At 45.9% G+C, this 24,833-nt stretch overlaps 1 long non-coding RNA gene across 1 annotated transcript in view; it reads left to right on the top strand.

The window, feature by feature from the left end:
• The window catches only part of LOC133229988 (uncharacterized), a 113,898-nt gene that overhangs the window by 51,430 nt on the left and 37,635 nt on the right, over nucleotides 1-24,833 (top strand). The window contains exon 5 of the long non-coding RNA XR_009730691.1: nucleotides 23,083-23,194. This is a non-coding gene — a long non-coding RNA (uncharacterized LOC133229988). The remainder of the gene's footprint in view (nucleotides 1-23,082; nucleotides 23,195-24,833) is intronic.

Genomic DNA, 24,833 nt, shown 5'->3' with positions numbered 1-24,833 from the left:
CCAGCCCACGCTCATGGGAGTGAATGGCACAAGGACATGAGCTATCAAGAGGCAGGGGTCACTGGGGAGCACGCTGGGGGCTGCTGACCACCTGGCTAGAGACCAGAATGGGTGTGGACCTGAGCCTCAGCTGTGTCCCAGCATAACGTGGCTGGTTCCAGAGAGTCTCAGCTCCTGACCCGGCCGGGGAACCCCACACACTGCTGCGTTAGCAACTTCTGCTACGTTGACAGGGGCAGGCTGGTGGGACACAGCCACAGCGGCCCTTCCTCAGCCGTTTCACGGCAGCGTCTTCAAAGAGGAGCCATCAAGACAGCTGGCAGCTCCCAGGCCGTCCCGAGACGGTAGAGTTCAGGTGACACAGCCCCCTGCCTCAGCATCTGGGGTTTTCTCCATCTCCCTTCTTGTCAGCATGCACTTCTGATTTTTCTTTCGGAGCTTTGCTAGTGGAACGGGGGTCACGAGCTCTCTTAGAGCTTCCCTGGTGGCTCAGGTGGTAAAGAATCTGCCCACAATGCAGGAAACCCAGGCTTGATCCCTGGGTCAGGAAGATCTCTTGGAAAAGGAAGTGGCAACCCACTCCAGTATTCTTGCCTGCAGAATTCCCTGGACAGAGGAGCCTGGCGGGCTACAGTCCATGGGGTCGCAAAGAGTCGGACATGACTTGTGACTAATACACACAGAATCACTCTTACAGCCACAGGCTGGTGTGAGGATTAATGGCAAGAAAAGCTAACATGTATGGATTTGGGATCTCCCAGGCGCCAGGCTCTCTACACTCCAAAACTTGTCCCTGCTTTTATGAAATTCAACTATAGCAAAGAAGAGAAATACTCACTGTCAAACTATAGAATTATTAGACAAATAATCATAAGGGAAAGTATGAGCATGGGATGGACAGACTGATCAGAATTGGCTGATTCTAATCAGAGCTTCTGGAAACCCATTCCAGCTCTGGAAGTCCTCTGCAGTGCCAGGCAAGAAACCTTGAGTTGCTCAATTATGTAGAAGTAGAGAGTGGGCAGGGGCAGAGGTCCAGAGATGGCCAAGTTGGCCAGAGCATGGCACTGGGGGCTCAGAGCCATAGTGAAGCATAAACAACTACAAAAGTAGTTCAGAATTTTAACTAGTATGGGCACAGTAGTGGGCCCAAGTTCACTGTCTAGGGTCAACACTGAACACGGGCACTGTGGAAGGACTTGAACTTGTCCCAGAGGTTAGGAAGGGCTTCAGTGAGTAACAGACTCTTGTCTAGACCTGGAGGATAAATAGAGATTAACCATCAAAGGGAAAAGAAACAGTTTGAACACCAAGGAGACAGCATAAAGACTCAGACATGAAGAAGGTGTGATACACTCAGAGAGTCAAGGCAACTGTGAAGTAAAAGTGGCTCAGTCGTGTCCGACTCTTCGTGACCCCATGGACTGTACATTTCATGGAATTCTCCAGGCCAGCATACTGGAGTGGGTAGCCTTTCCCTTCTCCAGGGGATCTTCCCAACCCAGGGATCAAACCCAGGTCTCCTGCATTGCAGGTGGATTCCTTAGCAGCTGAGCCACCAGGGAAGCCCATGGCAAGTGTGGTGACGCTAGAAGCACAGAGAACAAGACAGAGATCGGGGTCACTGTGGGTCACGTGAAGGATTTGTGCTTTGACTTGACGGGCATTGTACCATCCTCTGTGCATCCTGAAAGCTCACTCTGGCTGAAGAGCCCAGCACAGCTTAGCATTCCTATCATTGTTACTTCCCCCTGGTTTCCACTGCCATTGCAAACCCAGAGGTACAAATGGGTAACGAACACGCGGGTTCTGGCTGGCTGCCCTGCTGGGGAGGGAACACAAACAAAGTTCCTGGACCTTTGGATTCTCCCCAGCCAAGTGTGGGTTCAAGTCCTCAGAAGCAGACAGGTAGTAACAGCAAACCCATCCCCCTGGTTTGAGCAATATTTTAAAGATATCAGCATGACCACAACTGACTTCTTGGGATGGAGGTCCTAAAAATTGTCAGTTGAGGCGGTTCAGCTTCAACATCAGTCCTTCCAATGAACACCCAGGATTGATCTCCTTTAGGATGGACTGGTTTGATCTTCTCACAGTCCAAGGGACTCTCAAGAGTCTTCTCCAACACCACAGTTCAAAAGCATCAATTCTTTGGCACTCAGCTTTCTTTATAGTCCAACTCTCACATCCATACATGACTACTGGGAAAACAATAGCCTTGACTAGATGGACCTTTGTTGACAAAGTAATGTCTCTGCTTTTTAATATGCTGTCTAGGTTGGTCATAACTTTCCTTCCAAGGAGTAAGCGTCTTTTAACTTTTAACTTGAAGGATAAGTAAGGATTATAAGAAGGAAGAGAGAGATGGTGGCATTCTTGGTGCGAAAGGCACATAAACAAGGATGGGGACTGGGTCGGGAGGGAGGAAGTAATTTATGCCGTGGGAGATAAAGCACGAATACAAAGACTACCGAGAGATTCAGGGCCTGAATGTCTGTCTAAGTGTAGGGCTTTAACCTAGTGGGTGACAGTGTGGAATTCTTAAGTGGATAGTGCCAAAGAGAAAGCACGCTGCTCTAGGACCCTGCTTCTCCAAGTGGCAGCCACAGCCCAGCACACAGCGTCACCTGGGAGTGGCTCAGATGGCAGAGTCTCAGGCCGTTCCCCACAACTGCTGAACTGGAGTCTCATTTTCCCAGGATTCCCAAGTCATTCTGATGCACGTTCTAGTTTGAGAAACACTGCTCTAGAAGATCAATCTCAGTGAATTAAAATGCACTGAGATCACCGGCAAAGCGGCAGAGTAAGAGTCTTCTGCAATTTCTAGCATGAACCTCTGAGCATCTTATTTGTGGTGACGAAAGACACGGGAAGAGACAAATGTGGATGAAGAATCAAGACGCGATGCCTGCGAAGACGGAGTAGACAGAGCACAGGACACACAGGAGTTGGGCGACTGAGCTGAGAATGCTGGCACCAGGGTGGAGGCGGGAAGGTCGGTGGGGGTGGGGTGGGGGGGTGCCAGGAAGAGGAGGGGTGAGGAGTGACATTCTAGACGTTCTTGTCTTGGAAGACCGGGGCGAAAGGTTGAATGTGTCCCTCATGAGGGAAGGACCATTCTTAGGGTCTCCATCTCATTTTCAGGGCCTGGAGCAATACCTGGCACAGAGTCAGTACTCAGAATATCCTTGTTAAATAAGTGTGTGTGTGTGTGTGTGTGTGTATGTGTGTGTGTATATATATATATAGCTGGGAGAGATTTATACCAAGGCAGCAGCTGAAGGTCTTGGAAGAGGTCAGTTAGCCAAGATGGGCAGCGTGGAGCACGTTGCCCTAGCCCAGGCTGAGGACCACCCACAGCTCCCCTCAGGAGCTTGTGAGAAATGCCATCTCCTGGAGCCCACCCAAGCCCCGCCCATCCCACCCATCCCCACCGTCTCGGTGAAATCTGAGCATTAACCAAGCTGCCTCAGAGATTCTGAGGTTTTCTCAAGCTCCAGGACCCTAATTCTAAAGACCAAGAAATGCAATGACAGGAAGACTTCAGATCCAAATGTGGACAGTGCCCACCACAAAGAGACCAGGAGTGGGGAAGGGAGGCACAGAAATGAACCCAAAGCAAAATTGGTTGTAAAAAGCCACAGTCCATCGGGAGCTCCTCAGGGGTCACGTGCCTCGGTTTCCCCAGGCAGTCCACGGTGTTGTTTATTTCACCCCCTGGGGATAAAGGTCTCCATCAGTTTGCTGCCTGGCATAGAAAGCCCTGTTTCACTCTCTTCCGAGCACAGAAAGGAATGGACCTTTCTGAAATGTATTGGACACGCACTGATTAAGCTCCCAGTATAGACAAAGACTTGCCCCGTGGCCAAGCGTATAGAGATTCCTAACAGACAGTCCCCCTCCTGGAAGCCTCCGTTGCCGGGCGTGCTGAGCGGCGGTCAAGAGAAGGTGTATGCAAGGGTGGCTGGGCACCCAGGAGGACTGAAGAAAGCCTCCTCAGGATCTGGGAGGGCTTCTCGGGGGCAGTGAGTGGCACACCAGGAATAATCAGGAGTCTGTCCAATGGACAAGGAGGCCCACATATTTCCAGGCAGAGGGAAGGCGTGGGAAAGAGAACAGAGACCCTGAGGTCCCAGGGGGCGTTTGTCCGGGCTGCTGGATGTTTGTCCCGGAGCAGGATGGGCAGGTGCGGCTGGAGAAGAGGCTCAGAACTGCCCATTGACGGCCATCAAGGTGGCTCAAGGGTGGGACCTCGGGGTGGGGTGGGGGGGTTCCCCTCCCTCCTGTGCTGCCAGGGCCTCCCGCCTGCTTCGTGGAGGGCATCACCCGCAGAGAGGGTGTGCGCGGAGCAAGTCCTGGCACCCACCCTCTGACTCACTCTTGGCCCTCGGAGTGCCAGCCTGTGCCGAGAAGCCCAGAGCCGCTAGAAAAGCTGCTGGGAAGTGAGGCCTGGGCCAGGCCAGCCCGCTCCGCCCTCTCCTCCCCGCACGGAGGCTAGGCCAGGCAGCAGGGGAAAGGGAAGAGGCAGGCCAGGGAGGCTGGTGGGGGCCAGGGGACCACTGGTAAAAAACAGGGAGGCCACCTCGCATGATGAAGGGACTTGGCGATCCTGCGGTGTGATGAGGGCAAAGCTGGCCGCCCACCCCGACCTCCCAGCCTGTCACCCAGCCTCTCATCCAGAGTCTCCAGTCATCAGATGAGAATAAAGGAGATTGACTTACACAAGGTTCTTTGGGTTGACTGAAAGGTCCGGACCAGAGGTCAGCAAAGTACTGCCCAGGGCCACACCTGGCCACACCTGCTCACGTGCCAGACAACCACTGCATCAGAAACCACGCGGCCCACGGAGCCTAGAGGGTTTACCATCCGGCCCTTTAGAGAGGACGTTTGTTGAGCCCTGGGCTGGTCTGATGTCACTCTAACCGATTTGAAACAGTTGGTCCATGGGGGGAGGAGCCTAGAGGTTAATAGAGTCTCCTGGGTCATGGGATGCAGGCGGTCCGGACTACACTTTGAGAAACTCTGGTGGAGTTCTATCTCTGGGAAGGCAGGGGCCAAGGCCGGGCAGGCAGGCTTCTTTCCTGAGGCCCTGAGCCAGGCCATGAGGCCTCTGCAGGATGCCTGCTCAGCTCCAGCCAAGGGCTAGCAAAGGAGCCACACAGGCCACGCTGGCCCTTGTTAGCTTGTGGCTATTAGGGCAGGAGACTTAAAAATTAGTGGAGCTGCCTGTGGCCCCACCCCTCTCTTAAAGGCTTTTACCTGATTGAGCCAAGCCCTGGAGAGCCAGATACAGTAAGTCCCCTACATAGGAACCTTCAAGTTGCAAACTTTCGAAGATGCAAACATGTGTTCGAATGTCCGATGAGTAATTTAGATCATGCGTCTGGCATGTGTTGTCACGTGCCTGTTCCTCTACAAGTGCCTGTGATTTTGTGTACTTTACTGTACAGTCCTGTACAGAGCACAGTATCTTTATTTCAAGCCCAGGATGTCCAGAAGCAAGTGTAAAAGCAGCAGTATATCGCCAGTTGTGTACCAAGGATGACTTTGTTGGACTTAACGTATTGGACTGGGACTTCCCTCATGCTCCAGTAGCCAAGACCTAATGCTCCCCATGCAGGGGACCTGGTTCGGTTTGGGAGCTAGATCCCAAATGCCGCAACTGAAGATCCTGCAACGCCACACTGAAGGTTGAAGAGCCCGTGTGCCACAACCAAGACCCAGTGCAGCCAGATAAATTTTTTTTAATTGGACTTACAAGCGCACTCCTGGAACAGAACTCATTGGTATGTAGGGGACTTGCTGTAAGTTCTTCAAAGTCATCGGACTTGGGACCGTATTATATCTTCAGAAGCCCTTCACTTTTGACATGTATTCTGTTGGCCAGGGACAAGCCACCAGTTCTGCCTACACTCAAAAAAAAAGGGATTGATGACAGTGGGAATCGGGAGGGTCCTCCCTAGGGTCTGCTCACCACAGCCGGGAAGGTTTCCCACCGAGACCCGATGGATGAATGTGACCCAGTCAAGTGAAGCCTGGTTGGAACAGAGTTCTAGGAGGAGGGAACGGCATGTGCAAGGGCCCTGAGGAGGAAGGGCAGTGTTGCACAGCTGAAAATGTTCAGTTTGGCCAAATGGTGTTTCTTATTCTTGGCTGTACATTACCTAGAGAACTCAAAAATGTGTTGTTTTCGAGAATTATTTAAACCAATACGATTCCAAAGTTCTCGACTTAGGGCCAGGCAACCATCTTGCTGGTTTGTTTGTTTTCCCTAAAACCTCCCCAGTTATTGCTGAGTGGGACAGGGGTTAGAGGTTGCCCAGAGGTAGGGAACAGAGAGATAAGTCCATGTGAGTGCAGATCAAAAGTGTTCAGTGAAGAGAGGCCAGAAATAGCTCATTGCTGTTTTCATAATGGAGATGTCATCCTAAGTGTCAGTTTAAGGAAATCAGATCCATGGAAAATAGAACTGTGGTTCTGTATTCCACAGAGAAGACTCTGGAGAGTTCCTTGGACAGCAGTGAGATCAAACTAGCCAATCCTAAAGGAAATCAACCCTGAATGTTCATTGGAAGGATTGATGCTAAAGCTGAAGCTCCAGTACTTAGGCCACCTGATGCAAAGAGCCAGCTCATTGGAAAAGACCCTGATGCTGGGAAAGATTGAAGGCAGGAGGAGAAGGGGAGGACAGCGGATGAGATGGTTGGATGGCATCATTGACTCATTGGGCATGAGTTTGAGCAATTCCGGGAGATAGAGAAGGACAGGGAAGCCTGGCGTGCTGCGTCCATGGGGTCACAAAGAGTCAGACATGACTGAGCGACTGAACAACAGCAGAAAGCAGCATTTCCTTTGGACCAACACAGTTAAACTTGAATCGGAGTCGCACACAGCAAGATTTGGCTCCACTTGGCCAAGGTGCATCATGGCCGTGTCTCTTTTTAAAGTAGCCAATCAAAATGTAGTCAGGTTTTCTTTAAGTCCCCATTTGATGCAGGAAGCAGTGCTGGAGATAAAAGATCTTCAGGCACCTTGGATGTGAGATTCTGACTTCATAGCCGTTGGCACGTACTGCTTTCCAGCCGTGTGTCAAGTGATGCATCGGGTGTAACTGTGTATAATACTGTATTTAAAACACACGACAGCACAACAGGGGCACAAGGAAGATGTCAATCCCTGTGTCACGGATGAAGAAGGGGAGCCTCGCCAAGTCCCTGGTAGCAGACAAGGAAGCAGACAGGAAAGCGCAGAGACCAGACATGGACAGAGTTGGCTCTTGGCAAACCCCGCCCCCTTTCTCCTGACCACTGTGAACCTGGGGAAGTTGCTCAGCCCTTTTAAGCCCCAAATCGCCATTCATTAAGTGGATAATACTGTTACCAACCTTCCAGGGTGGACGGGCCTTCCAGGGTTTGTTTGTTTTTTTTTTTTTTTTTGTCCCTGGAACGGACAAAACCAGGCAGCCTTGCCCTGTCCTGGGAAGAAGGGTTGCCCTCTGCCTTTGCTCTTCTTCCAGCTGCCGGCAGGTAGCGAGGAGAAATTTTCCCACTCCTGAAATCCCAAGTCCAAGTCCAGGGCACTTTGCTGTTAGTGAAGGGGAAACACGTTCATTTTAGCAGTGCTATGAAGGAAGATCCTCATGTAGGGAAAGAGAGGATGATTACTGAGGTACCTCCAGGAAGTGGAAATGTGTTTTGTTTTTTCATCCTTAAGTGTTCCATTTAGAAATCAAGTAATCTCAAAGACTTAAGATTGGAAAATGGCTGGATGTCCCCCTCCCGCATTTCTCTTCTAAGACTCACTTTTTTGCAGTGAACAGGAGACAATGATACCTCCTCCTGAGTGCCGTTGACAGGTCTCTACAGGGCAGTATCTGCACAGACCTGACTTGTCACACTGGCTGGCTCCTTGTCATGGCTTTATAAAGAGTCTCTGTTACTACAAGGACCAAAGGCAGGAGAGTGAGTCAAGAAACGTGGTGCACATTTTCCGCCGATTATTCACTCAATGGCCACATCCACTGGAACTTATACCAACGACTGTGTGGATTTCCTTCCGTAGTCCCCCTCGTGCGGTGAAACTGTATGAAATGGAGGGTGACACTGGGTTATGTGAATAACGGAAGCTCTTACATCTCTGACCACGGTTGATTTCTAGCTCCTGTTCTGTAGGAACCTGTGTCCATGGTCATGTGGGCTGTACACGCTTCAGAAGCAGCCCCACCACGGGGAGCCCATCGTCCCTACGTCATGACGGTGGAAGGAGGCATCCTGGGGGCAGGCCTCGTGTAGACACAATATTAAATGGTCTGTTACATCCAACCTGGAGCACTTTCTGAGATTATAAATCACCAACCCCAGGCCAAGAACAGCCAAGCGGTGACCCTCCTCGCCCCACCCCTGAGCCCCACCAGTCTCAAAAGATCCAGTCCTGCAATTCAGCAGACCCCAGGCCTCCCCCCATTCCTTGGGCCAAGTTTGTAACTTTGACTTCCTCCTGTTGAGTCCAGTGCTATACTGGGAAAGTTATGTTTAAGAAAAGCAAAAAAGAAGAACCCCCCTTGACTCCTAAGGGCTGTTTCTGAACGCATGTACGCTCTTCGAAGAGCAATGGAAAACAGCTGCAAAATTCTAGCTGCTTCTCGGAGAAGCAAGAGGGAGACCGTGGTGCCTTCATGGGCTCCCTGAAGTAGCTGGCGTCTCAGGGTTCCTTGTGTTCCTGACAAGACAGGGCACGCAGCCCTCATTTCTCGTATCCCCATGTCATCCACGCTGCCAGCAGAGGCTCTGAATACCTCAACTCAAAGAAAGCTGGATGCACCCGGTGTTAGGAATAATTGCTCAAGGATGTTTCCAGGCTCATCATAAATTTTTGTAGTGTCTCGGTAGAGCTGCAAAGAAGAAAAACCTCAACAATGTAAAATGCTTATGAGAGGGTGGGAGAGCCTGTCTGATTCCAGGAAAAATTTAGATTCACAGTTAGATTTCAGTTTTGTTTTTTTTTTTTAAGGGAAAATGAAGGAAACGTTTTGTTTCCTCATAAAACAGAAATGATTGCAAGCAAGATACAGGAGAAGCTGAAAACTTATTTTCCTTAGTATGCCAAGGCTAGGCAGGAAAGGAGAGAAAATAGAAAGAGAGAGACAGAGAAATAAGGAAGGAAGGGAGGAAGTGAGAAAGGGACGAAGGATGGATGGAGAGAGGGAGGGAAGAACAAGGTGGACTTTGCCATCAGGCCCAGGACAGCTTATGTCAGGACTCACAGTCCATTCACTTAATATTTCTAAACATTAATTTTTATTAAATTAATTTTAATTTCCTTTAATTAACTTTAATTATACTTTCTTTTAAAATCGAAGAAAAAAATAAATACAAATATATAATACTGGATCCTGTCAGGATTATATTCATCTTTACTCCAATACAGTTATATAATTTTTTTTGTAATCGAAGCACAAGTGCTGAGGTCCTCGCTGCAAAATCATAACACAGTCGCAGGAAGGAGAGAAGGGTGCTGGGGGGCAGAGAGGGCTGGGTGAGGACAAAGCCGGCAGAGAGAGACAGAGGTGCATATGCTGCAACTGTGGGGTCTTGAGCGCGGTGGTGGCAGTTGTAAAAGGTTCTTCAAGAGGTGACTCTTAGGGCTTTATCTAGTTAGAGGGCCTGGCTCGTGACTTGGATGCAATTACCAAAAGTTGTATTTTAACATTCCAGTGATCATTAATCCACTAGAAAAAGATTTACAAAGGCCATAAATGACTTCCAATCACCCCATGTCTCCATCCCCTGTTCTGTAACACACTGGTGGGTTTAGATCACTTTAAACCTTTCGAGTCGTCTTTGTGATTATTGACCTTTAGGGAAGACCAAAGACAAAGGTCAAATCTTCACCCTCAAGGAATAAGCTTCCTTCTTCTCATATTGAAATCGTTGGGCCTGGCTCTTGGTCTCCTGAATAAGGAGCCATCGCTCCTTGAGGAAATTAGAGCAGTCTGACCTTCCCAAGGCGTCACTCAGCCTACACAGCTTTTCATTTTTAAGATCAGAATCCAGGTAGCTGGCTTCCAGGCCTGGCTTCATCCTCTGCAGACCCCATCCCCCACCCAGAGCTGGAGCCCATCCCCCCAGGGGTCTTTCTAAAGCTTGTTTCTCTCAATTCCTTGAGGCTCTGCCTAGCAAGAAGGGCAAACAGCCATGTCAATGACAAACTAACCCATGTAACCCTCTGTAGCTTGAGATCAGTGAAGCGAAATCTTCCACAAGAAAATGTCCTTCTGAGTTTGTCTAGGAAAATAAGAGTCCCATAAAACCCAGCTCAAGTATTTAGTAGGTACGTAATGATTTCCACAGGGTGATCTATGCCTCAGTTTTCTTGTTTGGAATGTGACAAGAAATTCCTTCTATGCTGGGTTGTTGTCAAGATGAAATTAACTTATGTATATGAAGCACTTAGCATATGGTTGCTGAGTATAGGTGTTCGTCAAAAGGGGACTGTTATCAGTACTGTTGTAATTTAATAATTTTCAGTTCAGTTGTTAAGGAGGAGATACCTATTGTACAAAAATTTTAAGTATTGAAGGGTATACAGAAGTAGAAAAGTAGAAAAGAGCTCACCGGTAGTCTTTCCATCTAGATGTAAGTAGTTTGACATTTTGGCTTTCCCCAACCCCACTTTCATAATATATATATATATAAGTTTTACTAAAATATAGTTGGTTTACAATGTTAATTTCTGCTGTACAGTAAAGTGATTCAGTTATACTTTTTCATATTATTATTTTCCATTATGGTTTATCACAGGATATTGAATATATCAATAGCTCCCTATGCTACACAGTAGGACCTTTCCGTTTATCCATCCTATATATAAATATAATAGTTAGCATCCGCTAAACCCAAACTCCCAATCCTTCCCTCCCTCACCCCTCAACTCACTCATGTTTAAAAGCATTTCAGACATAAAGTATGGAAACTAATAAGAGAGTTCACCAAAGTTGCTAGATTCAAGTCCAGTACACACAAATCAATTGTACAATTCTTATTGAACATAATTACCAAATGCATTATTAAATTGGTATGATTTACAATGGCAACTAAATAATAAATACTTCGGGGAAAAATCTAACAAAAGTATACATAATTCTATGATAAAAAATAGAAAATGTCATCTTAAATCATAGAAGAAAATCTCAATATGCAAAGATATAGATCATGGTCACGGTGAACAGATTACAAGCAGACACTTCTTCCCTGTGTACCTTCCCTGTATATACCCTGAGCTTGGTATTGCTATTATTCCCATTTTACAGATGAGAAACTGAGACTGAAAGGGATTAGGTGACTTGTCCAATGTCACACAAGTCAGAATCAGGACTTGAATTGGATCTGAGCACCTTAGATGTCTGAGTTCTATGGTAAATATGATCTACTGCCTCTATTTTGAAACTGTGGCCCATACTTCCACCCAGTTATTCATTCTAGAATCCTCAAATCTGTCTAATTCTCCATGAAGGGAACAGGCATGGCTGCCTTTCTATCTCTGAAAACTGATCCACAAAATAACCATTCTGAACCTGAGTCTGTCATTTCTTGGGGTTCGTGATTAGCCAGTGTCCTGATCTATCCAGCCCCCTTCCTCCCCACCTCCATCCCGGGGAGAAAGAGGGGCCATTGTGCTCCAGGTGCCCCGGAGCCCCACTCTGGGGGCAGTGAGGGGCCCCAGGGCGCAGGGACCTGCGTGGCAGTCTGGACCACGTGGCGGGGCCGAGGCTTGCTCACACAAGCCGGGCAGAGTGATTTGCAATCAGTTGCAAGTGATTACACATTGTTTCCCGTGGATAGGCAGAGGGAGCCCTGAAGGGATAATGAGATGCAGCTGATGGAAAATCACAGCTGACTGTCAACAGCGCTGAGGCTTTGCACAGCCCTTCAGTGCTGTAGACAAGTCCTCTCCCCTGCAAGGGCCAGGAGCACATTGAAGAATGTTAATACTTAGACCCTTCACGGTGCCATTGACTGCAGGGTCACCTGTTAAGTGCTAGATAATCGGGGAAGGGTAGGACGAAGAGACTCCCTCCAGACAAACCACACAGGCTCTGGGGCTCCAAATCGCTCTCAGGTCCAGGATCCAGGATCGGCGGCCGGTCCACAGGCCTGGAAACCAGGGCGGCCAAGGATGGAGTCCCGTGACTTTGCGAGGCCCCCAGAAAGGCAGGTTTCTTTGACAGGGCATCACCGGGGCAGGGCTAGGGAGGGAGGTTGCATGATTTCCTCGCTGTGCTCACTGAGAGACTCTGTTTAAATGATCTTTCCATGGATCACTTCGCTAAGAACCAACTTGAGCCCTGTTTACCCTTCTGTTGTCAAGGAAAAACAGCTGTTTGCTTAAATTGAGGTCTCCTTCCGTGACGGTCATTACTGCCTCCCCAGTAAGAGATAATGGGCTTGAATTTCCCAATGAGAGGGGGGCTGCTCCAGTCTTGACTCTCCTGGTGAAGGACTTCCGTGACCCAGAGGGGCCTTCCTGAGGAAGGTACTGGTCACCTTCATCTTCATGTTTCATTACCCTTCCCAGGGGACGTGCAATGAGGTCCCCACTCAATGGACTTGTTAAGAGCACAACTCTGGTTCCAGATCTTTAACCCAGTTTCTTCAAAGACCATTCCCATCCACAGCGTTCAGGCTGCAATATCCCCACAGGACTTGTTGGAATCATTTATAATAATAGGTAGAGTCTGGCCAATTCATGATTGACTGCTGCTGCCGCCAAGTCACTTCAGTCGTGTCCGATTCTATGGGACCCCATAGACGGCAGCCCACCAGGCTCCTGTCCCTGGGATTCTCCAGGCAAGAACACTGGAGTGGGTTGCCATTTCCTTCTCCAATGCATGAAAGTGAAAAGTGAAAGTGAAGTCACTCAGTCGTCTCCGACTCCTAGTGACCCCATAGACTGCAGCCCACCAGGCTCCTCCGTCCATGGGATTTTCCAGGCAAGAGTACTGGAGTGGGGTGCCATTGCCTTCTCCCATGATTGACTAATGAATGCCTAAAAGAAAAAAGAAAGGGCACACAGTCAAAATGGTCAGACCCTTAGCGAAACCATTCGTTTTTGTTTTGTTTGGCTAACTGCTTATGATATTCCCTTTTTTCCCAATTAAACATTTTATTTTGAGAAAACTGTAACTTATCAGGTAGTTGCAGGAAGGAATGCAGTGAGAGCCCATTAGATGTTACCCTGTTTCCCTCATTGATAGCACCTTGCAAAATTACAGTGTAATCTTACAACCAGGATACTGATGTTGCTATAGTCCGCTGATTCTCAAACATCCCCAGTTTTACTCATGGGTTCTATGCAGTCCTGTTGCATGAGGGGAGTCCTGTATCCAACACCACAGTCAAGATTCAGAACAACGCCACGACCACAAGGTCCCCCTGACCTGCCCTTTCACAATCTCCCCTCTCTGCCTCATGCCTGGCCCTTGGCAGCAACTCACCCACCCTCTGATTCTGTATGTTCCTCTCTTCAAGAATGCTGTATAAGACTAATGGACAAAGGAGATGGGGAGGATGGAGAGGGCGAGACAAATGGAGAGAATAACATGCATACCACCATATGTAAAATAGATAGCCAATGGAAATTTGCTGTATGACTCAGGAAACTCAACCCAGGGCTCTGTGACAACCTAGAGGGGTGGGAAGGGGTGGGAGATGGGAGGGAGGCTCTGGAGAGGGGGCATATGTATACCTAATTCATGTTGATGTATGGCAGAAATGAAACCAATATTGTAAATCAATTGTCTATCAATTAAAAATAAATTTTATAAAGAGAGAGAAAAAGAATGCTGTACAAATGGAATCATACAGTATATGACCTCTTGGCGCTGGCTTTGTTCACTTAGCTTTCACTCAGCGTAATTACCTGGATTCATCCAGGCTGGTGGATGAATCAATTCTTCATTCTTTACCGCTGAGTAACATTCCATGGTGTGGATGATCTGGTTTGTCTAACCACCTCCTGAAGGTGAATTAGGTTGCTTCCAGGTTGGAGCTATGATGAATAAAGTTGCTCTGAATATTCATGTGCGGGTTTTCGTGTGAACATCCATTTTCATTTTTCTGGATAAATATCCAGGAATGTAATGACTGGGTCATATGACAATTGCATATTTAGTTGTGTAGAAGGGGGCAAACCAATCTTGAGTGGTTATCTCATTTCCCATCCCTGCTGATGGTGTCTGAGCGTTCCATTTCTCTCCACCCTCACTAGCATTTGGTGGTGTTACTATTTGTTACTTTGGCCATTCTGATAGGTGTGTGGCAATATCGCGTTGTGGTTTTAAATTGCACTGACTCAGCATACTCAATGACTAGTAAAGCTGCACATCTTTTCACGTGTTTATCTGCCGTCTGTATCTCCTCCTCAGTGGCATGTCCAGCATGTCGCTGTTGTTCAGTCGTGTCTGACTCTCTGTGACCCCATGGACTGCAGCATACCAGGTTTCCCTGTCTTTCACCATCTCCTGGAGTTTGCTCAAACTCATGTCCATTGATTCAGTGGTGTCATCTCATCCTCTGTCGTCCCCTTCTCCTCTTGCCCTCAATCTTTCCCAGCATCAGGGTCTCCAGTGAGTTGGCTCTTAGCATCAGGTGACCAAAGTATTAGAGCTTCAGCTTTAGCATCAGTCCTTCCATTGAATACTCAGGGTTGATTTCCTCTAGAATTGACTGGTTTGATCTCCTTGATGTCGAAGGGACTCTTAAGGGTTTTCTCCAGCATCACCATTTGAAAGCATCAATTCTTCAGTGCTCAGCCTTCCTTATGGTCCAACTCTCACATCTCTCTTTATATGACTCCTGGAAAAATCAGTATTCATGACTTCCATCTATTTTTTAAAATTTGAATGCTTTTTTTTTTTTTTACTATTGAGTTTTGAAGGTTCTATATATTCTAGAAACTAATCTTCTGTTGGATATGTGACAGACTCTCTTCTCTCAAGCCATAGCTTCCCTTTTAATCCGTTAAGTGGGATCTCTCACAAACAAAAAGGTCTTAATTTTGCTGGGATCCAGTGTATCAGTTGTTCGTTTTGTGGACCAAACTTTTGGTATCACATCTCTTTGGCTCTCCTTGATGCACCTAGACCCTAATTTTCTCATATTATTTTCTTTAAAGTTCTACACTTATAAGTTTTCCACCTGCAACCCTGATCCACTGGAAGTTAATTTTTGTATAAGTTCTGAAGTTGAGGTCAGGATTCTTTTCTTTGCCCCTGGATGTGCCGTGGCTCCAGCCCCGTTTGTTGAAAGGCTTTTATCTTTTCAACAAAAGCTCCACCCCCACTTGTCTTTACATCCATTGAACTGCTTCTGCAACTTTGTCAGAAATCAGTCGGGCATATTTGTATGGTAAATAGTTTTTAAAATTTAAGTGAAGCAGCGAAGTCACAGAACAATATGTGTAGTGTGGTCTCATTCCTCTTTGTTAGCATAAGGTTATATATCCACATATACATGTATACATATTGACTGTGATGTTTATTATGATTATCTCTGAAGGCTGAAGCAGAAAGATTTTCACCTTATGTACTTAGAAAGGTTATAATTTATTGAGCATTTATTGTATGACTGGTGCTAATTAAAATTTTATCATTCATTAAGGGGCTATTGTAAACAGGAATCATCATGACCATCATCACTGAGCTACTACTCACTCTCATAGAGCAGATACTGTTCTTAAATGCTTTACCCCTGTCCTCTCACTTGACTATCACACCAACCCCAGGGGGTAATTTCTATTGCCTGTGAACATGTATAGTCTTTCAGTCATGTTCAACTCTTTGCAACCCTTTGGACTGTAGCCCGCCAGGCTCCTTTGTCCATGAGATTCTCCAGGCAAGAATATTGGAGTAGGTTGCCATGGCCTCCTCCAGCAGATCTTCTGACCCAGGAATCGAACCCACTTCTCCTGTGTCTCCCTGCATTGCAGGCAGATTCTTTACCCACTGAGCCATCAGGGGAGCCCTAGGGTTTTTCCCCTAAGCAAACTTCTAAGACTTCTAGAGTATCCTAATATACATACTTTCTAAAAAGAGATCATGTTTAAAATAATCTCCTCTGTTTTTGAGAACTGTGCTTGCCTGGTTTCCAATGGCTCCTGAGGATGAAGTGGTCTCTACAATGCTTTCCCTGTATTCCAAGTAAACAAGACAAAACCTGAAAGCTCAGTGACAGGACAGGACCCCAGGCTTGCTCAAGTCTTCATGGCCTAGAGCCACCTCGCCAGATGTACTCAAAGGCAAACAGAGAGCCTTCTTTGAATATTTCTGCTTTTTAAAAAAAAAAAAAAACAGCCTTTATCTTATTCATTTTATTAAATAGCAACGCCCTAGAAAGGAAGTGGTAAATAAGTGTTAAGATATATATTAACTAAAATATATAAGTAATCACTGGAGTGAAAAACACTCTCAATCACCCCAAATCCTGCAGATGAAGAAAAATTAGGATTTATGTATAGATTCCGTAGCACTATCCCTCAGTCTCCTTATTTTACACGTTTCCGATTCACTGACACCTCCCAAGTCCCTCAAAGTGCCACAAAAAATAAAAATTATTGATTAAATAAAATTTAAAAAATAAAAACATTTAAAGTAGAATTATTCTTCCAAGTGCGGTTCCTTCTACCCAGGAGATATTTCTTCCGTTACTCATCTCCTTTCTGTTCTAATGGCCGCTGGCTCAGTCTGGGCCTCTGTCACCTGTTTCTGCCCGTACCCTAATTATCTTCTGGCTTCTCCTAACTCGAGTCTTTCTTCTCCAGTCAGTCGTACCCACACCACCAGGTTGACTGCCAGAAAATGCAGCTCTAGCCATGTGAGTCCCTTGCTCTTCACGGGCTCCCTGCAGCCTTCTGATACAGGTACAAACTCCACAGTTTGGAATTCGCAGAATTACTTCAGTCCAGCTCTCTCTGCTTCGCTCCCTGCCATTAACCTTGCCCTGCCAAGCCCTGTTCCCTCTGGAGGGAGGACCTTTCCAGGACGGCCTCCGCAGCTGTGTGCTTCTTCTCGGGGGGCCTTCAGCGGGCTGTGCTCCTGGGACACTGGCCGCTGGCCTCCTCCTTCAAAGCCAGCAGAGGCCCCCCTCCCCCAGGAAGTTTTTTTTTTCCTCATATTTCTCCAAACTGACCAGCACCTTGAATATCATCTTGATAATCAAGTCCACACAGCAGCCCTCAGTGTATAAACCTTTCTCTTGGTATTCTTGCCCAGCTATCCGTGGCCTACCTCCTGCTGAAACAAGAAAGTGAGGGGAGTTCCCACGGTGAGAATGTGGCTTGGTATTTTCATGTATGTTAATGAAAAGATGAAGGTGAAGGATGTTTGCTAGAAGTTTACTGATTCTTTAATGATACGTGTGACTATCTTGCTGACTCAAATAGTAGCTTTCGAATATGGGAAGAATGTCAGTCAAATTTTTGTACCATTCACAGTGTCAGTTTGAGACATGATTCGAAGGTTAATCTGTATTATTAACATTGTTTCCAACATTTTCATATGTCTGGAGAAACAAAATCACAGTAAATTGAGCCATGATTAATAGTGTTTGCCTCTTTTCATGGTGGAAATACTCCCAACGTGGTTGATTTCAAGCTACCGGTTTGACATCAGTGAACACAAAGTTGAGAAGAGATATACAGTAGCACATCATTATGTGGTATTTTTACCGTACACATACAATGGGTGTAAATAATCTAAACAAAATAGTCAAATGTAAAATAATTAGGAATGGTCAATTTTCAACAAATTTTCAGCAATGCATTTCAGTGGTGAAAAAGTTTGTCTATATGAAGAAAAAAAAAAAAAGAAAGAAAGGCAATGCCAAAGAATGCTCAAACTATCACACAATTGCACTCATCTCACACGCAGTAAAGTAATGCTCAAAATTCTCCAAGTCAGGCTTCAGCAATATGTGAACCATGAACTTCCTGATGTTCAAGCTGGTTTTAGAAAAGGCAGAGGAACCAGAGATCAAATTGCCAACATCTGCTGGATCATGGAAAAAGCAAGAGAGTTCCAGAAAAACATCTATTTCTGCTTTATTGACTATGCCAAAGTCTTTGACTGTGTGGATCACAATAAACTGTGGAAAATTCTGGAAGAGATGGGAATACCAGAACACCTGATCTGCCTTTTGAGAAATCTGTATGCAGGTCAGGAAGCAACAGTTAGAACTGGACATGGAACAACAGACTGGTTCCAAATAGGAAAAGGAGTACGTCAAGGCTGTATATTGTCACCCTGTTTATTTAACTTCTATGCAGAGTACATCATGAGAAACGCTGGACTGGAAGAAACACAAGCTGGAATCAAGATTGCTGGGAGAAATATCAATAACCTCAATATGCAGATGACACCACCCTTATGGCAGAAAGTGAAGAGGAACTCAAAAGCCTCTTGATGAAAGTGAAAGTGGAGAGTGAAAAAGTTGGCTTAAAGCTCAACATTCAGAAAACGAAGATCATGGCATCCGGTCCCACCACTTCATGGGAAATAGATGGGGCAACAGTGGAAACAGTGTCAGACTTTATTTTTCTGGGCTCCAAAATCACTACAGATGGTGACTGCAGCCATGAAAATAAAAGACGCTTACTCCTTCGAAGGAAAGTTATGACCAACCTAGATAGCATATTGAAAAGCAGAGACATTACTTTGCCAACAAAGGTTCGTCTAGTCAAGGCTATGGTTTTTCCTGTGGTCATGTATGGATGTGAGAGTTGGACTGTGAAGAAGGCTGAGCACCGAAGAATTGATGCTTTTGAACTGTGGTGTTGGAGAAGACTCTTGAGAGTGCCTTGGACTGCAAGGAGATCCAACCAGTCCATTCTGAAGGAGATCAGCCCTGGGATTTCTTTGGAAGGAATGATGCTAAAGCTGAAACTCCAGTACTTTGGCCACCTCATGCAAAGAGTTGACTCATTGGAAAAGACTCTGATGCTGGGAGGGATTGGGGGCAGGAGGAGAAGGGGACGACAGAGGATGAGATGGCTGGATGGCGACACTGACTCGATGGACATGAGTCTGAGTGAACTCCGCGAGTTGGTGATGGACAGGGAGGCCTGGCATGCTGCGATTCATGGGGTCACAAAGAGTCGGACACGACTGAGTGACTGATCTGATCTGATCTGATGAAGAAAAAAAAAAAGAAAAAAGAACTCTGACTCATATCTTACACCATAGACAAAAATCAATTGGCGAAAGCTTCACTGGCCTAAACATAAAAGCTAAAACTATAAAGTTTCTGTAAAGAAACTAGGAGAATATCTTCACAACATTTAAGTGAGCAAAGGTTTCGTAGAACACAGGAAGTACTAATCATAAGAGAAACAATGGTAAAAATGGACTTCAACTTAATTAAGCAATTAGCTTCAAAAGATAACTTCCTTTAAAAAGTAAATAAGCAAGACTCAGACTTGGAGAAAATAGTTTTAATACATACACCTGCCTTAGGATTCATATTCAAGTTATATACACATATATACAACTGCTGAAACTCAGTATTTAAAAGATAAATGACACCATTTAAAATCTAAAACTCTAATAAGAACGTAACAAAGAAAAATATCAAATGAAGCACATGAAGAAATGTTCAAGATTAGTCATCAAGAAAATACAAATTAAAACCATGATATAATGTTATACACCCACTAGAATGGTAAAATAAAAGAGATTGGCCATGCCAGATGTTGATGTGGACCCAGTGGGAGTGCAAAATGGTACAAATCACCTTGAAAATCAGTCCAGCAATATCATGAAAGTAAGCCTACACCCACCCCACGACCCAGAAATATCCCTCTTAGATGTTAACCCAAAGAAATGAAAGCATATATACACAGCAAGAGAATATTTACACACACGTCATCAGTAAATAACCGTGCAGAGAGTCCAGATGTTCATCAGTATGAAACAGATAAACTGTGATATAGCCGTACTCCAGAGGTAACGACTACTAACACATTGCAACCTGGATGAACTCTCAAAACATTATGCTGAGCAGAAGAAGCCAAATACAAGCGCGCTGCTGTGTGCGTCCATTCAGTTGAAGTATTGAAGCAGGAAAAACTAATCTCTGCTGGAAAAAAATACGTCTAAAGCTTTTTTCGTATTACCTCCAAGAAAGCCAGTCAGTGTAAAACTCTTAAATGGGCACACACACACACACACACACCCCACAACCTTCTGACAGATGATACCAAACGTGACTTAGCCGTCTCCTTCACTGAGATGCAGAAATTGGATTTTTTCCCCCTGCTTGTACAGAATCCTCTGTACTTAAGAATGCAAACTGTAAATCAATACCCACGTCTTAAAGGTGACATTTCAACAACTGTACATCCTGGAGCCTCTCAGGATCTCAGGATCGTTTTGTTCCTGTCAAATGTCTAACCCTGTGAATAATTTATGGGCAGCCAACTCCGCATCTTGCACTACAGTCTGCAGGGCCTCCCTTTGGTATGTGTGTATCTTCATTCAAATAGTTGGTCATTTGTTCAAAACATTACTGAATACCTACTGTGTGCTGGCACTGGATTGGGCAGTGTGAATGCAGCTGTGGGAATGCCCAGTCTGAACCTGAAACTTACATGGGGAGGGGGAAAGGAGAGACATCAGGTTACAGATTGCACCATACATTTCACTTGTAATGATTGCTTTTTTAAAACATTATTTTTGGCTGCACTAGGGCTTCTCTGCTGTATGTGGGCTTTGTCTCATCGTGGTGCTGGGCTTATTGCCGTGACTCTCTTGTTTGAGAGCACGGACTCAGTAGTTGTGACACACAGGCTTAGTTGCCTCGTGGCAGATGGAATCTTCACAGACCAGGTATTGAACCCATGTACCCTGCACTGACAGATGGATTCTTTACCACTGGACCGCTGGGGAAGTGCATGACTGCTTTCTTAAAAAAGGGAGTTAAACAGTGCAGGCCTCTTATGAGCACATTTGCAAAGTCTTCATCTTGTCTTGGATAGATGGAGAATAAATTAGGAGTTTGAATTAACATATACACACAACTATATGTAAAGTTCCTGATTGGAGAGACTGACTGAGGGGGAAACTGGGTCTTGTTCTGATGGGCGGGGCCATGCTCAGTAAATCTTTAATCCAATTTTCCGTTGATGGGCAGGGCTGTGTTCCCTCCCTGCTGTTTGACCTGAGACCAAACTATGGTGGAGGTAATGAAGATAATGGCGACCTCCTTCAGAAGGTTCCATGACGCACTGCGCACTCAGCGCCCCTGACCCTGCAGCAGGCCACTGCTGACCCCCACCTCTGCCAGAGACTCCTGGACATTGACGGGCAAGTCTGGGACAGTCTCTTGTGGGGCCACTGCTCCTTTCTCCCGGGTCCTGGTGCACGAGGTTTTGTTGGTGCCTTCCAAGAGTCTGTTTCCCAGTCCTGGGGAAGTTCTGGAGGCTCTATGGGGGGGTTAATGACGACCTCCTCAAAGAGGGCTTATGCCATACCCAGGTCTGCTGCACCCAGAACCCCTGTCCCTGCAGCAGGCCACTGCTGACCCGTATGTTCACAGGAAACACTCAAACACTCAAAGGCAGGTCTGGCTCAGTCTCTGTAGGGTCTCCTGGCACACACAAGGTTTTGTATGATCCCTACAAGTGTCTCTGGCAGGTGTGGGGTTTGATTCTAAACGCGATTTCACCCCTCCTACCATCTTGCTGGGGCTTCTCCTTTGCCCTTAGATATGGAGTATCTTTTTTTGGTGGGAGCTAACATTCTCCTGTTGATGGTTGTTCAGCAGAGAGTTGTAATTTTGGAGTTCTCGCAGAAGATGAGCACACGTCCTTCTACTGTACCATCCTGTAGTTCGACCATCACTGATGGTCGCTGTTTTGTAGCAACTGAACTGAACTGATATGTGAAGTTGATAACCAACAGAGCCTATTGTATAGCACAGGGAACTGTACTCAATATCTTATAATAAGCTATAAGGGAAAATAATCTGAAGAAGAATGTGTGTATGTGTGTGTGTGTGTGTGTGTGTGTATGTATCAGTTCAGTTCAGTTGCTCAGTTGTGTGCGACTCTTTATGACCCCGTGGACTGCAGCACGCCAGGCCTCCCTGTCCATCACCAATTCCCGGAGCTTGCTCAAACTCATGTCCATTGAGTTGGTGATGTCTTCCAACCATCTCATCCTCTGTATATCTATCTATCTATATATCTGTATATATCCATATCTAATAGGGCTTCCTGGTGGCTCAGTGGTAAAGAATCTGAGTGCAATGCAGGAGACACAGGAGGCATGAATTCAATCCCTGGGTCGAGAAGCAACCCACTCCAGTATTCTTGCCTGGAGAATCCCATGGACAGAAGACCCTGAAGGGCTACAGTCCATAGGGTCGCAGAGAGTAGGACATGACTGAAGTGATGGAGCACACACACATTCATATATATACACACAGAAACACACACATATACATATATATATATATATAACTGAATGTGCTGTACACCTGAAATTAACACAACACTGTAAACCAATTATATTTCAATTAAGTAAGATAAGGAGGACTTCCTGGAGGAAGAAGCTTTCGAGCTGGGCTACCAGTGAAGTGCAAGAGTTTACATGGAGTGAGCTGAAGTTTCAGGTGACTGAAGTATTGTCAATGGTCCTGATACACAGAAGAGCATGATGTTTTCAAGGTTCCAAGAGAAAGTTTATCCTTGGGAAAAGTAGAGACACAGAGTGAGTCTAGTGAAATTGACAAGGTTTGGAACAAGCAGAACTGTGTTAAGAATCTCTGATTTATCAATAAATAAAATCAGGGATGCTATTAAAGAGAGTTGCACTTTAGACGGATGCAATAGTTGGGTACAGTGTGTAGAATAGCCTGGGGAGTATATGTAAAAGCTGTGGGGAGACCAGTTTGAGGTCAGCACATATACAGCATAGACAAATGCCTCCACTGATGTCCAGTGAAAGACCTGCTCTGAGTTCTGTAGACTACAGAAAAATCTTCGATAGCCGTACTTTGAACAATTAACAAATATACTGGCATTGCTTTTCAGACAGAAGATGGAGATCTGAGAGGCTTACAGGAGAAAAAGTTAAGGAGCCCGTCAAGAAGAGGATGGACAGACCAAAGAAAACAGCCCACAGCAGCAGACACCTGAGATACAGGTGTGTGCCAGATGCTTTTTTCATTTTTATTTGGAGTCTGCAATCAAGAGCTCATTCTAATGATCTCAGAACTCTACCAAATGCTTCAGATTTATGAGAGTTAATGCTGACCTCCATCCTACAAGTCATGGAGTATTACTGAATATTTTTTTACAAAAAAAGAACGGGAAGTTAAGAGAGGGGGAGTACCTTGTGGTTATATAAGCTGTAAGTAGTAGAGGCGGAACTTGAACTCTGGCTCTTCACCACCAGGGTTGGCTCTTCACCACCTCTTCAATTTGTGCTGGTTCTCGTTTGCTCTGTTCCCATTATGATTGAGAACAGTTTCAGGTTTTTCTGTACTTTGTCGCGAATACATAGACCCTGAGGTCTGCAAGCGTCTTAGACGTCAGATGGCCCAGTCCTCTTATGTTACAGGGGAACTGCATGAGCCTTAGGGCTATGCCAGGAGCCACCCAAGGCCCCCAGCAAATGCTGGGCAAATGAGGACAGAACCTGGAGTCTTCCAGCAAACCAGGATCAAACCCTCTAACCAAACTTGTTCAGCTCCTCTGTTGTCTCAGCAGATGGGGGGATTTTGCCATCATAAAGTTTTCCTGAGCCTGTGGCCTTCGTTGGTCAAGGGAGAGGCAGTTCTTACTTGAGGAGGGTATTTTTGAGCTCATCTCTTATACATAATTGCTTAAAGAACCAAACCTATAAAGCATATACATATTCTTTTAAATATTCTTTTTCATTATGGTTTGTCCCAGGATATTAAACTAGTTCCCTGTGCTACACAGTAGGACCTTGTTTATCCACTCTGCGAATAATAGTTTGCTTTTGCTAACCCCAAACTCCCACTCCACCCCACCCCCCGTGGCTCCCCCTTAGCAACCACACTAAGGTTGTCTATGTTTGTGAGTCTGCTTCATAAACAGGTTCATTTCTGCCACAGTTTATATTCCACAAGTAAGTGATGTCGCATGGGACTTGTCTTTCTCTAACTTCCTTCACTTAGAGTGATGGTCTCTAGTTGTGTCCGTGTGGCTGCAGATGGCATCATTTTGTTCTTTTTATGGCTGAGTAGTGTTCCGTCGTATGTCTGTCCCACATGCTCTTTATCCATTCCTCTCTCAGTGGACACTCAGGTTGCTTCCACGTCTTGCTGTTGTGAACAGTGCTGCAGTGAACACTGGGGTGCGTGTGTCTTTTTAAATTGTAGTTTCGTCCAGATATATATGCCTAGGAATGGGATTGTTGGCTCATATGACGTTACATTTTTAGTTTTCTGAGGAAACTTCACACTGTTTTCCATAGTGGCTGCACCAACTTACATTTGGGAGTGGGGAGCAGTTCTTAAGCATTGGTATGTGAGCAAGGTAATCACTATATGATTGATATGAAGCATCAGATGAGTTTGAGAAAAGAGGTACCAGGTCCAGACAATGAGTTTGTCTGGTCCACCCTTCTCCAATGGGAGGAAGAAATGTTACTTAACCTGTATTAAATGTTGAATACTTTAGAACTTGCAGCTGGACTCATTGCTTAATTATTCACAGATTGCTTAGGGCCAAAAGCTGTCTGCTGGGGCAAGAAGGATTATTTGGTTACCTGACACTCCAGTGCCGATAGGAAAACTTCCTTTCACAGCAGCAAA

The sequence above is a fragment of the Bos javanicus genome, chromosome 18 (assembly GCF_032452875.1).
Source record: "Bos javanicus breed banteng chromosome 18, ARS-OSU_banteng_1.0, whole genome shotgun sequence".
Lineage (NCBI taxonomy): Eukaryota > Metazoa > Chordata > Mammalia > Artiodactyla > Bovidae > Bos > Bos javanicus.
The sequence above is the reverse complement of the archived record's forward strand: the minus strand, read 5'-3'. Positions and strand labels throughout refer to the sequence as shown.